A 24797-nucleotide genomic window follows, 5' to 3' on the forward strand; every position below is an offset into this window, starting at 1 on the left:
TCTGGGAATCACCTAATTTAAATTCATCAGGAATAAAGTGGGGCAAGTTCCTCGTTGTCCAGAAATGCCAACCACACGCTTCATATTCCTTTCATTCACATTTGCACATGAGGGCTTTATTTAAGCCTGTCCTAAAAATATAAATTCAAGATAATCACACCATGTTTTTGCTGTGCACAAGCTGTGTGCAGACATGCATGCATATGCTCATTAGAAAACTATGTCCATCTTACTGTGCTCACCTAATACCTATTTCATAGTCCTAAGTAGAACTTCTGAGATCACAAAGGAGAAATCCCACACCAGGAGGATCCAGCGGACAGCTGCTGCTGGGATGCACATGGCCACGGGCAACGACAAAAAGGTGCCTGCCAGGCTTCATTTCTCTTTGAAGGAGCAAAAGTGAAGTCAACCTCTCATGACCCAGAAAGAGGATATTTTTCTCTCCATGCCTGTCAATGAATTCACCATGTCGTTCTACTTTTTTTCTGGATTTACAGAAACATGCCTTGCTGGTGGACAAGTTCCTTTTATAAGTTTATACGATCAAATAATACACTCTTTTGGGACAGAAGTGGTCATTGATAAATACGAATTGTGGATGAATTAAACATTTAGATATATATCTAACTTGAATCCTTATGTTTGTTTCCAAATCAAAAGTGTTTAATAGCCCAATGGAGCCAATGATAAGAGCTTGTGAAGCCTGCTGGAAGAGGGGCAATGATTTAGATTCTGGAAGGTTCTGTGCCCAGTCAGTTGTACATTGGTGGTAAGAGGTAACTGAAATAGTTTCTAAGCTTCTACATGTATTACCTCACTCAACAGAGATCCATGCTACATTTGGATCATTCTTATCAATACCATTCATTCTCGTCTGTCCTGGAAGTTAGTGAAGACAGCATTCATCAAATGCATGGCATCATATAATTTTAGCACCAGAAGTGATTTGGTGGATCCTTGTCCCAAGCTTATTTTTTAATTAATTAATTAATTAATTAATTATGAGAGAGAGCGTGTGCGTGCATGAATTGGTGGGGGGAGGGAAAGAGGCAGAGGGAGAAACAGATTCCACACTGAGCTGCAACCCAACACAGTGCTCGATTGCAGGATCCCAGGATCATGACCTGAGTCGAAGGCAGGCACTTAACCCATTGAGACACCCAGGCATCCCTCAAGCTTATTTTTTTTTATGGATGAGAAGGCTATAAAGCCCAGATAAAGGAAATCCTAAGTTTATATTTTTTAATGGTAAAGCGAAAAGTAAGGCACGTGTCTTTGTGTGCCTGATACTTTTTCTGCTAAATATTGGAGCCTCTTTAGCTCATATTTGTTTACATTTTGGTTAAGCTCATGTCTTGAAGAAAAGTTTTTAGTCTAGACTTGTGTTCGTCTTATATTCCCACCTAGGCTTGAAGCAAGTTGGCAGTGAAGTTTATGTGTTACAGATCTGTAAAATACATAGGCCATTTGCAAAGTCAGCATGAAGGTTGCCTTGGTAGCAAAAATAAGCCCAAGATGAGAAGTGACCTCAATTTACTAAGACAAGTAAGTGATTCAGTCATTCTTTTCCACTTAACCAGTGTTGCTGAAGCATGAGACACATGCTCAAGAGCTAAGAGTATTTGAAAGCACAAGCTTAGCTGATCTTTGGGTCCATCTTCCCTCTTCACAAAGTTTCTAAAAATGATGAAGTACTTGCTTTGTTCTGTGTGGAGGAGCACTTCACAGAAACACAACCCACTGGACAGGATTATGCTCCAGAACAGGCTCAAATCCCACTCATTCCTGCACTAACTCCACAGAAGTAGGTATCTATGAAGAAAACATGGAGTAACTCTCTCTACATGTCTACTCAGGTTGTGTGTACAGACCTTTTTGTCTGTCTTCCCAGAAGCTCAGGTCACCCCCACATTAAGGGAAAAGCCACAGACAAAGGATTGACCTGTCAGTGTTCTTCAAGCTGGGGTGCAAGTTTTCTGTGTTTTTGTTCTGTGCCTATTGCCTCTTTGCATATCTTCCCTCTCCAAATGCCTGGGACAGGAGTTCTCTCTCTCATCTACTAACACCGATTTTCTACAGGTACAAGGTGCCTCTGCTGAAATCGCGTGGCCTGTCACTGCCCATTATACTGACTGTCTTGGTCCACACTGGGCTCTCCGGGCATCCACTCCCACACCCCAGCTCTCTCTCCTGGCACAGGTCATCTTACCCCCACATTGTCTTTTACTGTAAGCAACCTATTCCGTCATGTTGAAAGCATCCCCGGCTCTGTTCTGGTATTCTCTCTGGTTCTCTGTATTCATCCCTTTCCAGAGTCAACCCCTCTCTCCTTCCCTTCCAACCTCCACGACATTAAATCTCACCTATGTACCTGCAGAACCATCCCTCACCAGGCACCCACTCTTACACTCTGGGTGCCTCCAGCCTGTTTGATTATTTCTTTATCAACTGGAGCAGCACTGATGATCTTTATTCAGACTGAAAAATTAATGTCGTTTTTTTTCTTTTTTCCAGCTTTCTGGTTATACCACAATTCTCCTAAGCTGCAAGAAAATCGAATATGTGGCTCTGTTTGACAGTTCTCTTTCTTCTTGTTAGTACAAGTTTGATTCATATCTATTGATCCAAGGCAATATGCAGGATTCTTTGGAAGATCCTTTCAATTTAATTCTTCCTATATTTATCTAAACAGACAACCTTTTCTCCTTGGCCCACATGCTGTTGCTCCACAGCACCCACCCACAAAAGCTTTAAATAGTACAGGCTTGCTTTCTTCCTACATCAGACCTATACCCCTGCCAGCCTTTCAAGTCTTTTTTTTTTTTTACTATTTATTTATTTATTCATGAGAAACACAGAGAGGAGAGAGAGAGAGAGAAGCAGAGACACAGGCAGAGGGAGATGCAGGCTCCATGCAGGGAGCCCGACGTGGGACTCGATCCCGGGACCCCAGGATCACACCCTGGGCTGAAGGTGGGACTAAACCCCTGAGCCACCCAGGCTGCCCCCTTTCAAGTCTTTTAATAATTTTCCCGAATCTCCTTGATGTACCTTCCAGTCCAGTTAGAGCTCTCTTGCTATTACAACACATATCCTTCATTTTTATTACAGGGAAGTTGCTTCATTTGGCATAAATGTTACCCTTTGCTATAAAGTTGATCTTTGCTATAGAGTGACATTCTAACATGTTTATCCCCATAATACCTGCCCATAAAAGCCACTCTTCCCCCAGAATTTATGTAAATATTTCATAGCCCCATGTGAAGTTCTATGATCATAGGGCAGTCCCGCTTGGGTTATAAAGGCTCCCCTGCATCCTTAGGGCACTCTGCACCCTGGTATTTCTCTACCCAATACCCACTCTCTCCCTCTTCCTTATCAGAACCATAATGCTGAGGATGACAGCATGTCTGCTGAAAATGCTCCCCATTCCAGATTCCCTCACAACCAGAGATAGCCAGGGAGAAAGAAGGCAGACTTCCAGGTGTGTGCTTTTGCTCGAGTCTCTTGTTTTTTCCTACTGACACCTTCGCCCTAGGCTTGGAGCTCCAGAAGCCATCGTGCAAGAATTTCTAAGTCAGAGCAGGAAAATCTCCAGGATCTAAGTCCCCAAGTCATTCATCTGCACAGCAGTCCCGGGCCACCTACAACCCAAGTTCTTGTTATGTGAGAAAAATAAATAAATAAAGCCCTACTCCTTCACATGGCTACAGCTTTGCCTTGCTGTATAGTTGGTAGACTATATATTTTGGCATTGGAAAACAGTTGTGCATTGTTACAGATTTATAAAATTATACTTTTTATATATTGTATTCCCCGCCATAAGAACTTATCAAAATCAAAAGTAAAAAGTAGTTAAATAAATATAATCTTCCTAGACTCAACTAAGTATTTTCTTTAGACTCAATTTCAATTTCATCCATCAACTCCAGAGCTTATTTTTCAAGTTGTGTGAGTTCTCCAACATCTAGGAGTTCAGAAACTGATGAATGATTTCCATGAACATTGAGAGCTATCAAATTAAGCATGTCTCTTATAGACTGACTATAGAAATGACAAACTTTGGCCACATTAAAGGGGCTAACTGCCAAATTCACCATTATATGTCATTATCAAACACCAAGGGTTAAATACTCCAGATATTTTTGTCAGTGTAGTTAATCTTATTCATTTCAGCCCACCTTGCATTATGTTCTCCTGTGGCCATGGTTTCGTGCCCTCTCCTGCTCCATCTTAGGGATATCCAGGGAACCATGCTCCCTGGATATCAAATCGGAGCAGGTACCATATTATGTGCAGGTCCAACAGAGCTGCTTGTGGATAAGTTTGCTGTTCCTTCGCTGGGCATTGACATAACCACTTTCCTCTCCTCAATGCAGCTTCCTAAGGAGAATGAGGTAGCGACAGATTTTTAGAAAGGTCTTACTGACGAGGTAAGAGAGAAAAGAAAGAGGCCTGGGGCTCTGTGCTCTTACGTTCAATGGCTTCCTCTCACCAGTCAAGAACTGCTGAGTGTAATAGTGGGAGTGTTGAAACGGATGAAAGACATCCCTATGGGGATTCGAGCCCTGAAATGTAATCCTTTTGTCATCTTTCCAAGGAGAGCTCTTTGACGGTGAGTATCATCAGTCATCTTTGAATGGAACCTTTAATCTGTGGAGCTCAGCCTGTGGAATCTGCCCTGTTTACTGATCCTCTGTGATAAGGGCCATCAAGAAAGGAGCACTGTTCACACAGAACCTTATGCTGAAGCCTGGCTCCACCACACACCTGTCACCAGGAGTCACTGCCAGGGTGCTACCTGCTGAGCAGTGGTGACAGGCTCAACGGGGGCAGCAGCCCATATCAAGCCTCAGTCAATGGCTTCTCAATCATCCAGCCAACTTCTTGGGCTTGACAGGAGAAAGCAAATAGATGAATGAGGTCACCCATTTAAAGCATCGCATTCACAGACTAGACTCTCAAGTCGACACAAACTCACAAACACACACACACACACACACACACACACCATTCTGGTCTCTGACTGTGAATACCATCAACTTAGGTTGAAACGACACTGAATTATGATAAGCCACAGACCCTATACAATTTAAATATTTCAATTACATCCTAAATATTTATCTTCTTCAAATAATGTTATACTTGATTAAAATTGTCCAGGGTATGGAACCACCAAATACCAAATTTGCAATTGGTGGGTCAACTGGGGAAACATGAATATCAAAATTAGATTAGATATTGCAATTAGTAATTTTATTAGCTGTGAACATGATTTATATATATATTTTTTTTCATGCATTTCTTAGGAAATCCATGCTTAAACATTGACAAATAAAGTGGAATAATGTCTTCAGCTTACTGTGAACTCGTGGGAGAAGGAAGGAAGGAAAGGAGGGAAGAAAGGGGGAAAATATGACAAAATATTAACGAGTGTTAAACATAGGTGGTGTTTATATGGGCGTTCACACTAATCCACCTTTTATTTTCTGTATATTTAACACTCTTATAATAATACTTTGAAATTAAAAATAAATGACTGAGTACAAAAAAAAATCTCTCCAGGATAACGTCAAAAATGAAGAAAGATATGTGTTGAAATCATCAGGTTCTCTTGGCAAAAGACAAGGGAAAACCTAAAACCCAAGTTATTATTCTCAACTATAAATGTAAAATAAAAACAATAAAAATGTAGAGTTCCGAATTAATCCTAGATTAATTAACTGGGTAGTAATTAATTAGCTATGACTCATTATCCTTCCAAATAATTTAATAGGCACACAATTCCCCAATGCTGCAATGGACTTTAACAAATCTTATGGTGCACAGGTGTGCTATGCATTACAAAGATAAGTTCCAAATAGAAGCAGAGAAATTCCTAGTCTCCTCTCATGAAGAGTTCCCAGTTGGGAACACATGAGCCATAGTTTGCTTTGTTCTTAAAATGTAAACGCTTTCAGTATTCTGGCTTCCCCTTAGATTGAATAAATCTTTCACGTTTTAAAATGTAAAGCATTCAAACTCTGATGAACAAAGGCCCTTTCCTGTTTTCACAATGCATCCTACTTGGTCTCTGCTCATGTCTAAATGTGTCTGAGACTCAGATTTTCACCTTTCACTAAGTGCTTAGGAGACTCATGTCCAGAAGCCATTTTCATAGCAGATATTCAAATATGAAATCACAAAGTTCCTTCCTTATGCACACACCATGTATAAAGTCTCGGTCATTTTTTGGAATTGAGTGTATGTATAAAAGTTAGAAATAAATGTGGGATCTACACACTGAAATAAAAATTAAAATTCTATGCTCTCAGACTCTATTTGCTACACTAGTCCACCCTGTTAGTGAACTCAAATTTAGTTTCTGATGATTCTACTATTCTTCTCCAAATATCTCCTGATAACAGACACAGCTTCTGGGTGGACATCTTTTGTCAATGTTACTGAGAGTCACACCTCCATGTTCATGGAAGACAGGAAAGCGTGGGAGTTTGATACAAGACATTGAGCCTAGCAACTGGATTGCTGAGTTCCTACAGAAAGCAAAATAAAATAAAACTCCTAACTTCAGAAGATGAAACACTAGACTTGACAAGGGTCTCAGCCACTCAGAAGCCTTTCCTTTCAAGAATGTAACATAGCTTGGAGCAGGAAAGAAGAGGGTGAAGGACATGAGAGAGAAAGGAGTGTGATTGTTGTCCTAGCCTCCTCATTCACTATCTTAGAGATCATTCATTTATGGAACACACAAATTCAGAATATACTGTGGGATGTTTTCTCTAGATTCTTTTCAATAATCAATCAATAAGCATCATTTCCAAATTTTCAGGTAAATCTTGAAAACCTTTAGCTGATTTCCCATAGTGCCAATGGTTCCTTAATCTGCTCTTACATTTCCAAATAATTCTCTAAGACAGTTTCCTTTTCCCCAATCTACTATTTTGCCATAAACATAAATTTCCATTTTTTGAAACTCTGTTCCAAAAACTGGCTGCATATGTGCCTCTAATTCATTTTTTCCTGCATGAAATAGCAATTTCAAAATATTAGAAATCTGGGGTACCCGGGTGGCTCAGTGGTTGAGTGTCTGCCTTTGGCTTAGGTCCTGATCCCCCAGTCCTGGGATCGAGTCCTGTATGGGATTCCCTGCTTTTCCCTCTGCCTATGTCTCTGCCTGTCTGTGTCTCCATGAATTAAAAAAACAAAAAAATCTTAAATAAAATAAAAAATAAAATAAAATATTAGAAATCCCATTATTTCTTTCAAAGTGTGCTTTTATAAAATTACATTTAACCTGGGAAATCACAGGAGGAGCCAAGATTTCTAGGAATAAGTATTACAAGGTCTTTTCAAGGCCTCAAATTCAAAGACATAATCCTTAATCTGACAAGTATTTAATTTGTTTCCCCCAAATTTTAGTAACAGAATCTCTCTATGCCCTAAAGTTTCCTATCAAAGACACTGCATTTCCTAGCTTCCCTTGCAAATGGATGTGGCTTTGTGGTTAAGCTCTGGTCAACAAGGAAAAGCAAAGTTTTACTTCCGGATAGTAGCCTTCTGGGGTGCGGGGTGATGACATCCCAGTTGATGCGAAGATTAGGGCTTCAGCAGCCACCTTACCATAAGTATAAGGTACAGTGGGGTTCAGAGCTGGAAGAAACCTGGATCTCTGATGACTTTGTGAGGCCACATACCATCTCATATGGCCTCCTCCAAACTTTATGTGACTTAAGATGACTTTTATTTTTTCTAGCTACTACTATTTCTGTCACATGATGCAATATGACCCACGAACCTTGGGATTGGACATGGGTCTTCCCAGGATGTTTCTTGGAAAAATCTAGCCCTGTTCTTATGATCTCCCACCCCTATCCCCGCTTGAGGCTCAGAGGTATCCTTCCTCTTGATGCTCCTAGCCTGAAGAGTACAGGACTTTACAGTTTTTCTGTGCTGGGCATAGGAATCTTCTGTGGGATTATCTAAGGTCCTACATGCTGCCTGCTATCTCCCTTGTGATTTATCAAGGAAGCAGGGTTCCCCTCTGTAAGATTTCCTGAGAAGGGGTGTGGTAAGGTTGCCCAGTAAATTACAGGACTCTCAGTTATGAATTGCAGATAAACAGTGAAAGAAAAGACCCTGGTATATCACATGGCCTTGCAGCTTCCATCAGCTGCAAAAACACAGCAGTTGCTAGAAGGAAAGTGAAGCCGGAAACCGGAAAAATGTAAAAAGAAGACCAATAACTCAACAAACAAGGCATCTGGGGCCTATTGAATGTAAAGGCAAACAATTCAGTGCAGCCTGGTCTGCCTCAAGGACGACCTCTGTATTATAGGTTTAAACACAAGTAAAGGTTCGTGGTGGTGGTGTTGGATCGTTGGCCACATAAATTAAAGTCTCCAGGTTCTATTGAAGGGCAAAGTGATGGACAATGTATTTTATGGGTTTTCTTTTTCCATACAGAAATGGATGAATATGCATTAAAAACCCACATGTCGGGGCTCCCTGGGTGGCTCAGCGGTTTAGTGCCTGTCTTCAGCCCAGGGAATGATCCTCGAGACTTGGGATCGAGTTCCACGTCGGGCTCCCTGAATGGAGCCTGCTTCTCTCTCTGCCTGTGTCTTTATCTCTCTCTCTCTCTCTCTCTCTGTCTCTAATGAATAAATAAATAAAATCTTAAAAAAAAAATACCACGTCTTAAAAGGCTTCTGTTTTCAATAAAATTCACGCATATAAGAATCCTCATTCTCCTATGAATAAACCAGGATGGCCCAAGACACTTGCTTTCTGTTTGCTTTTTTTAAATTGCAGTATAAAGAGTCTTCCAATGACCTAACTACAAATATACTTTCTTAGGAGCCTCATTTAATTGCAAGAAAAAGAAAAACATGGTATTTGTGTGTATTTACATGTCTCCATGTATACATTGAGGGGATATTTTTCGAGACATCATTTTAAAGACTTAACGCAATTTTATGTGGATGAGAATCCAGTCACTGACCTCAGTGCCCTGGAAAAGAATGTTTTTGAGAAAGAGGAGAGGGGTGCACAAGCGAGCTCTACCTCACACTGTACAATTACTCACATATTCATGTACGGTGACATGCTCTGTCAGCCTGCTGTCCTGAAGAACAGAATCTATCTCATGCTTTTGGAGCCAGTACTAGGTTTCCAGTGTTACCCACACATTTAACCAGCAGCAGACCTAAGCTGCAGACCCTGAACAATTTGGCTCTCAGGCCATAGACAATATCATTTTATTTTCGCTTGCATAGCCTCTGGCACAACAGTTGTTACGTGAACTTTTTACTTTAGGAACCAAAACTCCCATAATTTCATCAACTCTAATTATTTCCTACCTGTTGTATTCTAAACTGAGTAAAATCTCAACACATGTGTATTTGCTGCTGCCAGTGAAACCAAAGCACCGGGGTGTGTAAATGCACACCATACACAACAGTCAGAAACAGAAATCTGTACAGTCAGGAATGTGAATCAGAATTTCCCCCAAAGCGTCACTGGCATCTAAGGGACACTTTTAAAGCTGATGGCCTCTTGACTGCCCTTGTTTGAATCGAATTAACACAATTTTTCCTTACCCAAAACGAAAGCCAAATTTCAAAAGGAAACTTTGGTTTCCTTTAGTTTAGAATGTAACAAAGAAAGAGGAACATCCCAACAGGACACGGGGACACCTGTGATGACCGACAAAAGCTCCTGCCAAAACTAACATCAATCATACGCTAAATTCTCTACCTGAAATGTTTTCTGGCACAATCTCTCTCCCTAGTATTCATAAAAGTGAATAGTAACACTTTCTGAGATTCTTAAATCTCAGAAACACCTTTTATTGAGTGTGACTTTGCAGGCTTATTCAATAGGGGCTGGTTTATATTACAGACACTTGGGGCCTTGGGTGCTGAAGCCCTATTTGTTGGACCAAATTCTTCTGGTGTGTGTACTGCACTTGTACCTGTGTGAAAAACCCACGTTTATCATTTCACACCAAATCCTTTAGTTCACCTCAGTGTTATATAGTAAATTGCCTGTGTGCTGATGCTTTTGATAAGTTCTGGCAGGGTTTAAAAGTTACACTCTGAAATGATGGCTAACGTCCAAGGTGCATTTCTATAGGATGGCAGAAGGAAGACACCCCCTTTCCCAAAACTGCTCCATTCCTGGGTTCAGAGATTCCACGTGTATTTAACTGAGAGAAAATATATTTGAAAGATTTCTCTAAATGTTTCTATCTCAAACATTACCTGTTTGACTCATTACCTATTCTATTCATGAATTTGTGTAGGAAGAATTCAGGTGATGAGAATTTGGGTAGTGAAGGACAACTTACAGACCATTTCATTCCTATGTAATTAGTACACTTACCACCACATTATGCCAATTTTCCCATTAAACTTGGCACCTGTGGTGATAATGTATCAATCACGGTGGATGTCGGTACGTAACGCTAACGAACAACATGAAGGAGGTAACGTTGCAGCTGTCCTTTCTCAACAAACCGTTCAGCGCTGCTTATCTATATACCATGTCTACATTCAGCTACATACGTATGTCTGTGCCTTTGAAGGACAGGTGTAAATGTCGTGATGGAGAAGTTCTAGTAACCCCCACAAGAGTTCTAATAAGGTCATGAGGGCTGAAATCAGTTCAGAGGATGAAGGGACACGTGAATAGTGGGCCAAGAGCAGTGGGGAAGGAGGCCCTGTGGGGCGAGCTGCCAAGGGGGTCCCACGGAGATGAATAGACAATGCATGGGGCTCAGACCTGGGGCTGGGCTTACTAGAGAGTCAAGTCCACATGGAGCTGCTGACTCACTCACGGCAAACACATAACTTCCCCTGCTGGTTCACACTCGTTTTCAGAGAAGCTGCTGTTCTGCACATATAGTCCCTTTTATAGGGTCTCGACCATTTGGTATCTTGCAATTATTCCAACCACCTCCAGGCTCAATATTCCAGGGATTCTCATTTACACTAATCCCAGGACATGTCAAAGAACATAAATTATGAACGGGACACTGAAATTGAAGGCAGGCAAGAAGCTAAGACAAAACACACAGAGAAGAAAGAGGAGGAAGAAGGTTTTCAAGTATGTGAGAGAGAGTGCATGTACTCTCATACTGTGAGGAGAATAAGAAATTGGGCTTAAAACTTAAACGCGGGATCCCTGGGTGGCGCAGCGGTTTGGCGCCTGCCTTTGACTCAGAGCGTGATCCTGGAGACCCGGGATTGAATCCCACGTCGGGCTCCCGGTGCATGGAGCCTGCTTCTCCCTCTGCCTGTGTCTCTGCCTCTCTCTCTCTCTCTCTCTGTGACTATCATAAATAAATTTAAAAAAAAAAATTAAAAAAAAAAAAACTTAAACGCAAAGAAAAAAGTGCTCACCATCCAGGGTCTGTAAATCCCACTTGACTTCCTTAGCATATCAAAATTTCCAGATTAAAAAAAACAAAAAACAAATATGCATGTACAAGATTCACATCCCCAAGTCACAGAACTTTCCAGAAATTTCCTTAAGAACCTATTCACACCCTGAAGCGAAAGAACTTTCCAGAAATTTCTTTGGAATCCAGAGAAGAAATAACTCCTAGACCTCAGGAAACAGATGAGAGAGAGAGGCAGAGACACAGGCAGAGAGAAACAGGCTCCACGCAGGGAGCCCGAGGTGGGACTGGATCCCGGGACTCCAGGATCACGTCCTGGGCCGAAAGGAGGCGCCAAACCACTGAGCCACCCTAGAAACAGATTTAAACAAGGCTTAATGGGGAGGAATTCACAGCCTTGCTAAGGTCTGGGAATTTTTTCTCTCAGGTGAGTTGGGCTCAAATAGTTTTGTCAGCAGTTTTCACTTCACGTGCTTTAGAAACAATGGTTTTTAGAGTGATCATTTTATGGATATGCAAAAATCTGTTCCTGAGCAGTATCAGTCCTTGAAGTCATGCTTATAAAATACTGTTAATTTCTTTTGACAGACTTTGAAGTAACTCCAAAGAAAGACTACTGATGAATAGGTCCAGGTTATAGATGATGTTGGTTTGTGAGCAAGTGCACCTTTGTAGCCCATGGATCCTTTTATCCATGTGGTCCTTTCTGATCATTACCTGGATGACAATAACGATGTTCCAAATGACGAGATTTAGAAAGAACAGTCTATGGGTTAGAAGGGAGAATCCATTCTCAACAGTTTGGAATGAGCTCTTAAGACCAACATGATTTACTTTTAATGCAAGGGCACAAATATTATATCACTGTTAACAGAAACCCAGAAATAGCATTACAAAGGATAAAGAGGGATCCCTGGGTGGCGCAGCGGTTTGGCGCCTGCCTTTGGCCCAGGGCGCGATCCTGGAGACCCGGGATCAAATCCCACGTCAGGCTCCCGGTGCATGGAGCCTGCTTCTCCCTCTGCCTGTGTCTCTGCCTCTCTCTCTCTCTCCGTGTGACTATCATGAATAAATAAATTTAAAAAAAAAAAGAAAAAAAAATTAAAAAAAAAAAACAAAGGATAAAGAAGTCTACTCCCAAGCCTGCAACACCATAATATTTTTAGTATGGTTTTGATTTGATTTTCTTAAGCATTATTTTACTCACAGATACTATTTTAACATAATGGTAAAGTAAATAAAGTCTTAAATCTATGATTAAAAAAAAGCAAATCCAGAAATATTAGATATGAGGGAGTAGGATATAAAACTACTTAAAAAAGCTACTTCTCTTCAAGTTCAATATAAATCAAGAGTGTAATTACTGTCTCAAAGCAAATGCAATTCTGACTTCATTAATGGAACTATGAACAGAAAGAAACATAATAATAAAGAATAGTTCCCATCTACCCCAGGTCTTTCCACCACAAGGGTGCTGCCCTCAGACCTAAGCAATTTGACGTGGGTGCTGACAGGCCAACAGATGTACTCAAGGGTGAATCCAACAGTGAGAGGACTGCAAGACCTGAGCTGGAAGGAGGGTGGGGAAGTGGGGAAAAGACCGGGAACACCGGGGACATAGAAACAAGCCTCACATACTAGAAGTTGCTCTGTTTGGAAAACTTAAAGCTACGCAGTGCTGCTGGGGAGGGCAGCATAAGAAGGACAGAGGCATTCCAGAGATCTTTTGTTTCGAAACAAGCAGGGACTTGAAATCTCTTCAGAGATGCAAGTGGTCATTTCAGAAGGTGGTCATTTCTTCATTCTTTAGTGAAGATCTGTGTAGGGTTTTCGGTGAGAATATTTATGAACTGAGTAGATGCTTAGATTGGAAACACTAAGTCCTTTCCAAATACAACAGTCTGTACTCTATTCCTATGAGATCCAAATTCACAAAAATTAAAACTAGAACTTTGGGGTAGTTGCTGTCCTTCTCTCTTCTGCCCAACCTCCAGTTCAGTATGTCCAGGATGATTCTCTCAGTTTCATGGAGCAAACGAGCATCCACAACTTCCCTGCTGATGAACTTGAACGTGCTGCTGCAGCTCTCTGAAGGTGCAGAAACCAGACTAGGTAACTGCTTTCACATGTGGGCTGCTCCTTCTCTTCCCACGCACCTGAACCATGTGGAACATTTCATCAGGTGATGAAAAAGAGATGTATTAAAGGACAATAGGATTTTGTTTCATAGTCTGGTAAAATACAAGAGTGTTTCCCAGGTAAATGTAGGGGAAAGCATTTGGCGAATCCAATATTTTCTGATTTTTATTTAAGACTCACTTTTGTATTCTCCTTGGCTCTGCCCTAACCTATTGAAGCCAAAAACAATTAGAACACAAAGAGGGTTTTGAAAATATTTGAACTTAATTCACAGAGTTAAAGGTAAGGGGACGTTAAAGACTCAGAAGCCAAGCTATGAGTAAGGAATAAAATAAAAAGCCATAAAATGATTCCCTTGAAATTTCCTTCTGCAACAACGACCATAAAAATTCCAAGTTTCATGAAGCCAAATGCAATACTCAACACCTAACTAAAATGCACCCTATTAAACACATCATAATTTTTATTTTTGTAATGTTGAGGTCAGCCTTGAAAATTTACAATATTCCAAAATTAATTTACCTGAAAAATATTTAAATAAACATTCATCCAATTTGACAAAGTTTTGTATTTTCCCTATAAGCATTAATTGAAGATCTTCCCACTTGATAAAGGCACAGGACAGCATACAGCCACATGGGGACTATTAGAGACAGCTGGTTGGCCATCCAAGAAATGGCAGAGGAAGAGGTTATAACCTAGGTCAACGGACAGTAGTATTGTTGCCTTTAAAGGAGCTGTTCTTCATGCCCCTAGGAGTACAGGATGACAATCTAAGACATTAACAGAGTGTGTCTCTAGGGCAGAGATTACTTTGGCCAACACCCTGAATGTACACACCAAAGTCATCCACGCCCTTCGAAGCAGTTGTCAAGATTTTATTTAATAACGCTCCCTTCTCTCAACCATTTTGGATTCTCTCCCCTCTTTTATGCTGTCCTCATATCTGATATCTTTTAGAGTGGGTTTTTAATTTTTTAAATTTACTTTATTTAAGTACAGTTGATACATAATGTTATATTAGTTTCAAGTGTACAACATAGTGATTCTAAATCCTATACATTTACTCTGTGCTCACCACACTTAGTGTAGTCACCATCTGTCACCATAAAATGTTATCACAATATTATTCATTATATTCCATATGATATACTTTCCATTCCCATGACTTGACTTTATTATGCAACCAATAATCATTCTGAGAAAAGTAAGATTGGTAGATATGGTAAATTAATTGAACAGTTCATTCAATTTTCGGTATAAAAAAAGAAATCATAAAAGTGGGATGCCTGGGTGGCTCAGCAGTTGACCATCTGCCTTTGGCTCAGGGTGTGATCCTGGCCAGGGGATTGAGTCCCACATCGAGCTCCCTGCGAGGAGCCTGCTTCTCCCTCTGCCTCTGTCTCTGCCTCTTTCTGTGTCTCTCATGAATAAATGAATAAAATCTTTTAAAAAAATCATAAAAGTTTTCTAGAAATAACACGAGAGCAATCACAAATGAATTCCCAAAATCATGATTTGAACAAGTTCATAACCTCGCTCCAGGCACACCTGCAAATACTAATCAGAATCAGGAAATAGTGCTTCCTAACCACCAGTCTGAGAACTGACAGTGCTGGACAAGAAATTTTTACAAATCCATGAAAACTTTACTCTGAAAACCTAATTTTCTACAATGTATTAACTGATTTAATGAGTATATGAAGATCTGCTATTATATTTGGGAGCTACAGGGAGGCCCTCATGTCTTCTTAAGACTCTAAGGGAAATATATTATAGACATACGCTTTTAACCTTAAAAGCATATTTCTATACCTAAATTTTTGGTTAACACGTAAACCCGTTAAATTAATAAACTATCAATGCAGTAGATTTCGATCATTTTACTGACGCCATGACACACTTCAAATATTAAAGTATCTTGGGGAATCCCTGGGTGGCTCAGCGGTTTGGTGCCTGCCTTCACCCCAGGGCGTGGTTCTGGAGTCCAGGATCGAGTTCTGCTTCCAGCTCCCTGCATGGAAGAGATGCTAGATGCTTCTCCCTCTGCCTGTGTCTCTGCCTCCCTCTCCCTCTGTGTCTCCCATGAAAAAGTAAATAAAATCTTAAAAAAATAAAGTATCTTTGCTCTCCCTATAATTTCTCTGCAGCTGTCAGCTCCTCTTCTCCCAAAGCTCACCATTCCATGCTTCCCCTCTCCAGCCAGCTGCCATGCCATCCATCTCCACTTTCCAGAAAGCAGGCTTCTCTTCCTACACGCCTGAGGAGAGGGCTGTAACAGTCTCTCCCAAATGCTAAACACCTCATTTCTCCAGTGATGTGTCTGGCTTGCAATGAAACCTCAGGCCTCAGGCCTGGTCTTTCTGTGGTCTCCCACTTGTCAGCTATGGACTGTTAACACGTCATTCCGACAGTTACTTAGGGGCCCCCAGCTTTTCTGAGTCAGATGCCTCTCAGGCACTCTGCCTAGTAGAGAAAGTTGTTTCGGTCAGACACAAAAAAGACGTATTTTATGCCTTTTCCTGTTACCATCATTGGTCAGGTCCACACTTAGGCATGTGATTGGGTTAACTCTTGCAATGCTCGTATTTGAAGAAGATGCAGTACATGCCTCTTTGTGGGACTACACGGTTGGTTTTAAACCTCTACTGAGAGTATCGTACGATATACAGACACTCCTCTTAGGGACCACCTTTAGAACAGCTGATCTAAAGACAGAACATCTTGCTTTTCTATTTTCAGAAACACAATTCCTGGCACTCTGTCGTAATCAATATGTGTTCTCTCAAATTAACATTTTAATTAATTACAGAAAGTTAGAGAGATGCACGGACAGATGGACAGATGGATAAATCTATCACTGACTGGTTGTGGTTCAGGCTCTGCTACTGGCCAGTAAACTCATTTTTTATTTCATTTTCCTCATTTGTTGTTGGGACTTGACATATGATTCTGTATTTTATTGGCAAATTACTTTTAAACTCATTTAATTTTACTGAAAGCATATTTTTTACCACAAAAAACTGCTTAGCTTGAGTTTAACTTAAGATTAGTGAGGTCACCAAAACTTATCTCCAAAGGTAGTGGTCAACTCAATTTCCTATAGTAAACATGTTTTAAAATTTTAATTGAACAAAGAAAAAGCTTTCTGAAGCAAATATCTAACAAATATCTACCAGTAACAAACACATTCTAGACTCCAGGTTACAGGTCAACGATCTTTGGAACTAATAAAAAAATACTTCCAATATTATAGAAAAGGTCTTTGCAGTTTTAGTCCGACTTTCAACTTTGTGCTGATGAAATTCAGAATAAAGATAGATTTACCTTGAATTTTTAATAACACTTGTGTAACTGTTTATTGATCACGCATATTGCTCTGACAAAATGTAAGCACAGTGTGCAAACAGTCCCTTTTATTTTCAGGGTTCTCATAATTCCTGCTTAAAGCCCATAGCTACTGCTTTGGTAACACATTAAGAACCAAAGGCAAAAAACAAAAAAAACAAAAACAAAAACAAAAAACCAAAGGCATTTCAATTTGCTTTTAAATTAAAAATAAATTCCAAGAAATAAAGAGAATAGTGTTGGTTTATAATGTTCTAGGATCACCTGTAGCCCTAACAGTCAGTGGTTCTGGCCAATAAGCTTCCTTAAACAGGGCTCATGTGTAATCAAGTTCTGAATCTCCAGTGCCCAACACTCCCTGGCACATTTATGAGCACCTCAAAAGTGCTCATTTACACTTGACAGGATGAGCACTGGGTGTTATTCTATATGTTGCCAAATTGAACACCAATAAAAAATAAATTTATAAAAAAAAGTGCTCATTTAACTAATATAGTATTGGATCTTATTCCTACCTGTTTTCAGAGGACCATAAACAATTCATTCTACCATCAGCTCCTGGATCAACCTCGTATTAACTATCATTTGGCAAATGCTAGTTGTGAACACAGTGTGTGTGTTCACAAATTGAGATAGACAGTAGTGCCAGATACAGTGTACACACTGCGACATCATGGGCTTTGGAAATTAAAGACAAATACATTCTTCAAGAAACAGACAACATAGACTAACACAGGCCGGGAAGATGGTGGAGCAAGAGGACTGTAAACTTATTTGTCCCGCAGATACAAATAGGCAACATTCATATCAGTGTAAGTAACCTAGAAAATGACCCAAAGACTAGCAGAACAAGCTACACAACTAAAGGTAGATAAAAGCCACATCAAAGAGGGTAGGAAGGGCAGAGATGCCATAGGGAGCAAGAGGGATCCCACTGACATCAATGGACAGATCTTCCAAACCGAAAATCAATAAGAGAACAATGGTTTTGAATGACACACTGAACTAGATGGATTTAACAGATATGCTCAAAACATTCCATCCTAAGACAGCAGAAGACACATTCTTTTCTAGTACGCATGGAACATTTTGCAGAACAGATCACATATTAGGCCACAAAACAAGTTTCAACAAATTAAAAAAGACTGAAGTCATACCATGCATGTTTTCCAACCAACACTATGAAACTAGAAATCAACCACAAGAAAAAAACTGAACAGAGCACAAAAACATGGAAGTTAAATAACATGCTGTTCCATGATGAATGGGGTCAACCAAGATATCAAAGAACAAATTAAAAATTACATGGAGAGAAATTAAAATATAAAACAAAACAGCCCATAATCTCTGTATGCAGCAAAATCTGTTCTAAAAGGGAAGTTGATAGCAATATAGGCCTACCTCAAAAAGCAAGAAAAATCTCAAATATACAACTTAACATTACACCTAAAAGAGCTAGATAAAGAACCAACAAAACCCAAAACCAGCTGAAGGAACGAAATAATAAAGATTAGGACAGAAATAAATGATATAGGAACTCAAAACAAAACAAAATAAAAAACCAACAAACAATAAAACACACCAATGAAACGAGGAGCTGATTCTTTGTAGATATCAAGAAAATTGATAAACCTTTAGCCAGATTCATAAAAAGAGAGAGAGAGAGAGAGAGAACCCAAATAAACAAAATCAGAAATAAAAGAGGAGAAATAACAGACACCACTGAAAAACAAACAATTATAAGACATTATGAAAAACTATAAGCCAATAAATTGGACAACCTAGAAGAAGTGGATAAATTTCTAGGAACAAAACTGAATCAGGAAGAAATAGAAAATCTGAACAGACCAATTACCAGCAATGGAATTGAACTGGTAATAAAAACTGCCAAAGAAAAACTTCCAAATTCATTCTATGAGGCCAGCATTGTCCTGATACTGAAACCAAATAAAGAAATCATGATAAAAGATAACTAAGGCCAGTATCTCTGATGAACACAGGTGCAAAAGTCCTCAACGAAATACTAGAAAATTGAATTCAACAATACATTAAAAAAAATCAGAGGCACGCACCTTGGTGATTCAGTCTGTTAAGCATCTGATTCTTAATCTCAGTTCAGGTCTTAATCTCAGGGTCATGAGTTCAAGCCCCAAAATTATTCACCAGGGTCAAGTGGGATTTATTTCCAGGATACAAGGGTAGTTTCATACTTCCAAAACAATCAACATGATATATCACATCAACAAGGGAAAGAATAAATATCTTATGACCATTTCAAAAGATGCAGAAAAAGCATTTGACAAAATAGAACACCCATACATGATAAAAGCCCTCAACAAAGTAGGTTTAGAGGAAACATACCTCACTATAATAGAGGTCATCTATGAAAAACCCATAGCTAACATCATACTTGATGGTTAAAAACAGAGCTTTTCCCCTAAGGTCAGGAACAAGACAAGGATGTTCATTCTCACCACTTTTATTCAACATAGTACTGGAAATCCTAGCCACACCAATCAGACAAGAAATAAAATGCATCCAAACTGGTAAGGAAGGGGGCACCTGAGTGGCTCAGTGGTTGAGCATCTGCCTTTGGCTCAGGTCATGATCCCGGGGTCCTGGCAGTGAGTCCCACCTCAGGCTTCTTGTGGGGAGCCTGTTTCTTCCTCTGTATGTATCTCATGAATAAATAAATAAAGTCTTTTAAAAATTGGTAAGGAAGAAGTAAAGCTTTTACTATTTACAGATGACTTGATATTGTATACAGAAAATTATAAAGATTCCACCAAAAAATTACTAGAACACATAAAAGAATTCAGTAAGGTCACAGGATACAAAATCAATATTCAGAAATCCATTGCTTTTCTATATACTAATAATGAAGAGCAAAAAGAGAAATTAAGAGAATAGTACCATTTACAATTGCATCAAAAATAATAAAATACAGGCAGCCCCGGTGGCTTAGCGGTTTAGCGCTGCCTTCAGCCCAGGGTGTGATCCTGGAGACCCGGGATCGAGTCCCACATCGGGCTCCCTGCATGGAGCCTGCTTCTCCCTCTGTCTGTCTGTCTGTCTCTCTCTCTTTCTGTCTCTAATAAATAAATAAATAAAATCTTTAAAAAAATAATAAAATACCTAGGAATAAATTTAACCAAAGAGGTAAAATATCTGTATTCTAAAAACTGTAAAACACTTATGAAAGAAAGTGAAGACAACACAGAGAAATGGAAAAACATTCCATGCTCATGGATTAGAAGAACAAATACTGTTTATATGTCCATACTACCCAAAGCAATCTACACATTTAATGCAATCCCTATCAAAATACCTTGGTATTTTCATACCAACAGTATTTAGGACAAACGGTCCTAAAATTTATATGGAACCACAAAAGACCCCAAGTAGTGAAAATGATCTTGAAAAACAAAACTAGAGGTATCACAGACTTCAAGTTATATTATAAACCTATAGTAATCAAAACAGTATAGTACTGGCACAAAAACAGACACACACATAACGGAACAAAATAGAAAGCTCAGAAATAAACTCACAACTATATGGTCAATTAATCTTCAACAAGGCAGAATGAATATCCAGTGGGAAAAGAAGAGTATCTTCAACAAATGGAGTTGATAGCTACATGCAAAAGAAGCATACTGGACCACTTTCTTATACCATACACAAAAATAAACTCAAAATGGATTAAGGATCTAAATGTGAGACCTGAAACCATAACAATCTTACAAGAGAGCAAGCAGTAATTTCTTTGACATCAGTTGTAAAAACATCTTTCTAGAGATGTCTCCTGAGGCAAGAGAAACAAAAGCAAAAATAAAGTATATTGGGACTCCATCAAAATAAAGGCAAAGGAAAAAAACCAACAAAACTAAAAGACAGCTTACAAAATGGAAGCAGATATTTGCACAGAACATATCCAATAAAGGGTTAGTATTCAAAATATATAAAGAACTTACACAACTGAACACCAAAAACCAAATAATCCATTCAAAAATGGGCAGAAGACATGAACAGATGTTTCTCCAAAGAAGACATAAGATGACTGACAGACATATGAAAATACACTCATCATCACCTATCATCAGGGAAATGCAAATCAAAACTACAATGTAATATCCCCTCACACCTGTCAGAATGGCTAAAATCAACAACACAAGAAACAGCAACTGCTGGTGAGGATGCGAAAAAAAAGAAAACCCTCCGGTCCGAATGTGAACTGGTGCAGCCACTCTGGAAAACTGTGTGGAGGTTCCTCAAAGAGTTAAAAATACAGCTACCCCAACGACACAGCAATTGCACTGCTGGGGATTTACCCCAAAGATAGAGATGCAGTGACAGTCCGAGACACCTGCCCCAATGTTTATAGCAGCAGTGCCCACAATAGCCACACTGTGGAAGGAGCCTCAGTGCCCATTGACAGATGAATGGATAAAGAAGATGTGGTCTCTAGATACAGTGGAATATGACTCAGCCATCAGAAGGGACAAATACCCACCATGTGCTTCAACGTGGATGGAACTGGAAGGTATTATGCTGAGTGAAGTAAGTCAATCGGAGAAGGACAATCATCATATGGTTTCATTCATGTGTGGAATATGAGAAATAGTGAAAGGGATTATAAGGGAAAGGAGAGAAAACAAGTGCGAAAAATCAAACAGGGAGACAGAACATGAGAGACTCCTAACTCTGGGAAAAGAAAAAGGGGTAGTGGAAGGGGAGGTGGGTGGGGGGATGGGGTGACTGGGTGAGGGGCACTGAGTGTGGGCACCTGATGGGATGAGCCCTGGGTGTTGGCAAATCAAACTCCACTAAAAAAATATACACATAAAAAAAAAAAAAAGAAAAAAGAAAAAGAAAACCCTCTTACACTGTTGGTGGGAATGCAAACTGGTGTAGCTACTCTGGAGAACAGTATGGAGGTTGCTCAAAAAGTTAAAAATAGAACTATGCTACAATCCAGTAATCACACTACTGGGTATTTATGCAAAGAACAGGAAACCACTAATTCGAAAGGGCATATACAATCCTATGTTTATTGCACCATTATCAACAATATCCAAAGTATGTAAGCAGCTGAAATGTCCATCAACTGATGAATAGATAAAGATGATATGGTATACACACACACACACACACACACACACACACACACACACACATTGGAATATTACTCAGCCATAAGAAAGAATGAAATCCTGCCATTTGCACCAACATGGATGGAAATAGAGGGTATAATACTAAGTGAAGTCAGAGAAAAGATAAATACCATATGATCTCATTCAATGTGGAATTTAAAAAACAAAACAAAGTGGGAATAAAGAGACAAACTAAGGAACAGATTCTTACATACAGAGAACAAACTGGTGGGGACCAGAAGGCAGGTGCATGGGGGGGATGAGTGAAATAGGTGAAGGGGATGAAGAGTACACGTATCTAGATAAGCACTGAGTAATATATGGAAGTGCTGAATCACTATATTGTACACTGAAACTGATATAACACTGTATATTAACTACACTAGAATTATAATTCTTTTTTAAGATTTGATTTGAGAGAGCAAGCATATGAATAGGAGGGGCAGAGGGTGAGGAAGAAGCAGACTCCCCACTGAGCAGGCAGCCTGCTGCAAGGCTCGATCCCAGGACCCCAGAATCACAATGTGAGCTGAAGGCAGACACTTAACCCACTGAGCTACCCGGGTGCCTCTAAAAGTTCTTTAAAAAGGAAAAAACAGACAATGTGGTAGATGATCAATACTAAGAATTTCTACAGATTAAAGAGCAGTGGGTCTAGAGAACTAGAAGCCATGTGTGTTATCTCAGCAACAATGACTTTAGTGGTGTTAAGAGAAATCATTCTAAGGAGGGCCAAACAGAGGGGAGAGCATGACACAACCCGGTCTACCTCGACTGGCAGTAGAGGTGACCATCTAGAAGCTAGGCAACACCAGAAATGTCACCTTTCCATACTGCCCCATTACACCAACACTGTGTCTGCGGTACCTTCCTAATCCTCAGTGATAGGCCTTCGTGATGCCACCTCAGTTCCAATACCGTGTTGAAGAACTGCAAGTGTGCGAGTCCTGCTCAATGCATGTATTCCCCAACCACTAGATTTATCCAAAGAAATGTCCTGCCATGACCCAGACTGAGTAATTCCCTAAATGAAAATCATTATCTTCCCCTTTGTGAGATCCTTCTCCTTCTCTTTTCCTAACCACTCAGATGAAAACGTCAGACATCTGTCTATTCCTAAAACGTCCCCTGCAAATGGCAAACAGGCTCCCACATGCTTTCCTTAATACACACTATCATCTTGCTTGTTCCAATGCTCTTAAAATGTTAGCTACAGATCTGAAAAATCTCCTTCCTGGATGATGCCAGTCGTGTCCTAAGTCTCCCTCTCTCTGCCTACACACTACAGTATTTGAACTGCCAAGAGATAAGTGTTCCAAAACACAAGCCTGACCATGGGACTCCCCAGCTGAAGCTCTTTAATAGCTCCCTGGGATCTGCTTGATGACGTATCAAGCATGGCCTTCAGAGCCCTCTGTGTCTGTTCCCATCAGGTTCCATAGCCTCTCCTCCTGCGATGGACTCTGCATGTGATGGGTTGATGTCATCTCTCTGCCCAAAGTCACAACTGTGACAAGTATCCATGCTATTGTTCCTCTGGCTGTCTATACCAAGACTACTTTTCTCCCTTGCTGCCTGCAATATCTGTTCAAATATCACCTGTTAAGACACAGTTCAAATATCTCTGCTGGGAATCTTTTCCTAAGTATCTTCTCAAGCACCATGAAGTGACTTCTCCATTCTTTGCAACCTCTGGAGGTCAGAGGCCACATCTAACACAACCCCAAGTACCAAGAGCCTCCTGCAGTTGTCAGATCTTTAGGAGCACTTGAGACAGGTCTCAATACATAATGGAAACAAAACTTAGAATAACTGTGAGTCAAGTGAGGAGGCATACATTTGCTCTTCCATAATCAAATTCTTTACTAAGACCTAAGTAAATATGCTGCACTTTAAATATAAAGCCAACTGAACAGAACTACCAAAAATACTTAAATGGGTGTTCCTAAGAAAGTTGCAATATTATCTGACATATCATACACTAAGATAGACCATTAACTTCACACTGTTAATCCTGGGAGCTGTAGATACAGAACTACTTCTCATTGCACTAAGAACAACTGTTCCACAGACATGAGATATTTTTACTTAAGTATTTTAGTTATTATAAACGAGAACAAGATTTACAAACCCAATTAAAAATTCTATTGCCCTTTAGTAACTTTACAAAAACCTTATGAATTAAAGCTTCATCATGTGCAGTTAAATTTAAAACCCTAGACACTTATATGAGAAAATGATCCTACCCAATATTCAAATTCCCTCCCCCAGATTGCTCTTCCAAAAATATGGAAAGTGTATACCAAGTAAGCTAAGAGAATTTCTGGTGGGTACAATTTCGTTAGCAACGTCTCTGGAATTTAAATTTGTTTCAAAACCTAGTTTAAAATGCTTCTTGCCTCCCCTGTCCATGTTATAAACAAAAACAACTATTATTAACACAACAAAAAAATGCAGTGTTCCTTTGCTTCCAAGCACAAACATGCATTTATTAAAAAAAACTAGTTCTGAAGTGTGCCCCTTATGTTAGACAACATTCAGGGACAGAGGTGAGATGTAGGGAAAGTGCACTGGAGTTGATGCTGGAGAACATGAGTTCTAGGACTCACTCTAGTCAGCCAGCTGCCGACCGTCTGGTTTAACTTGTCTGCACTCTATCTTATTCATGTTCAAAATTGTAACACACTCTGGTTGTTTGGAAGAATCAAAGGAGGCACTACAGCACATTTAATAAAACGTAAAACTATATATAC

The 24797-nt window shown here is 39.7% G+C and overlaps 1 long non-coding RNA gene across 11 annotated transcripts in view; it reads right to left on the bottom strand.

Annotated features, from left to right (window-relative positions):
• Positions 1–24797, bottom strand: part of LOC144308023 (uncharacterized) — a 405010-nt gene that overhangs the window by 302543 nt on the left and 77670 nt on the right. The window lies entirely within an intron of this gene.

Source organism: Canis aureus, chromosome X, assembly GCF_053574225.1.
Source record: "Canis aureus isolate CA01 chromosome X, VMU_Caureus_v.1.0, whole genome shotgun sequence".
In the NCBI taxonomy this organism is placed as follows: Eukaryota; Metazoa; Chordata; class Mammalia; order Carnivora; family Canidae; genus Canis; species Canis aureus.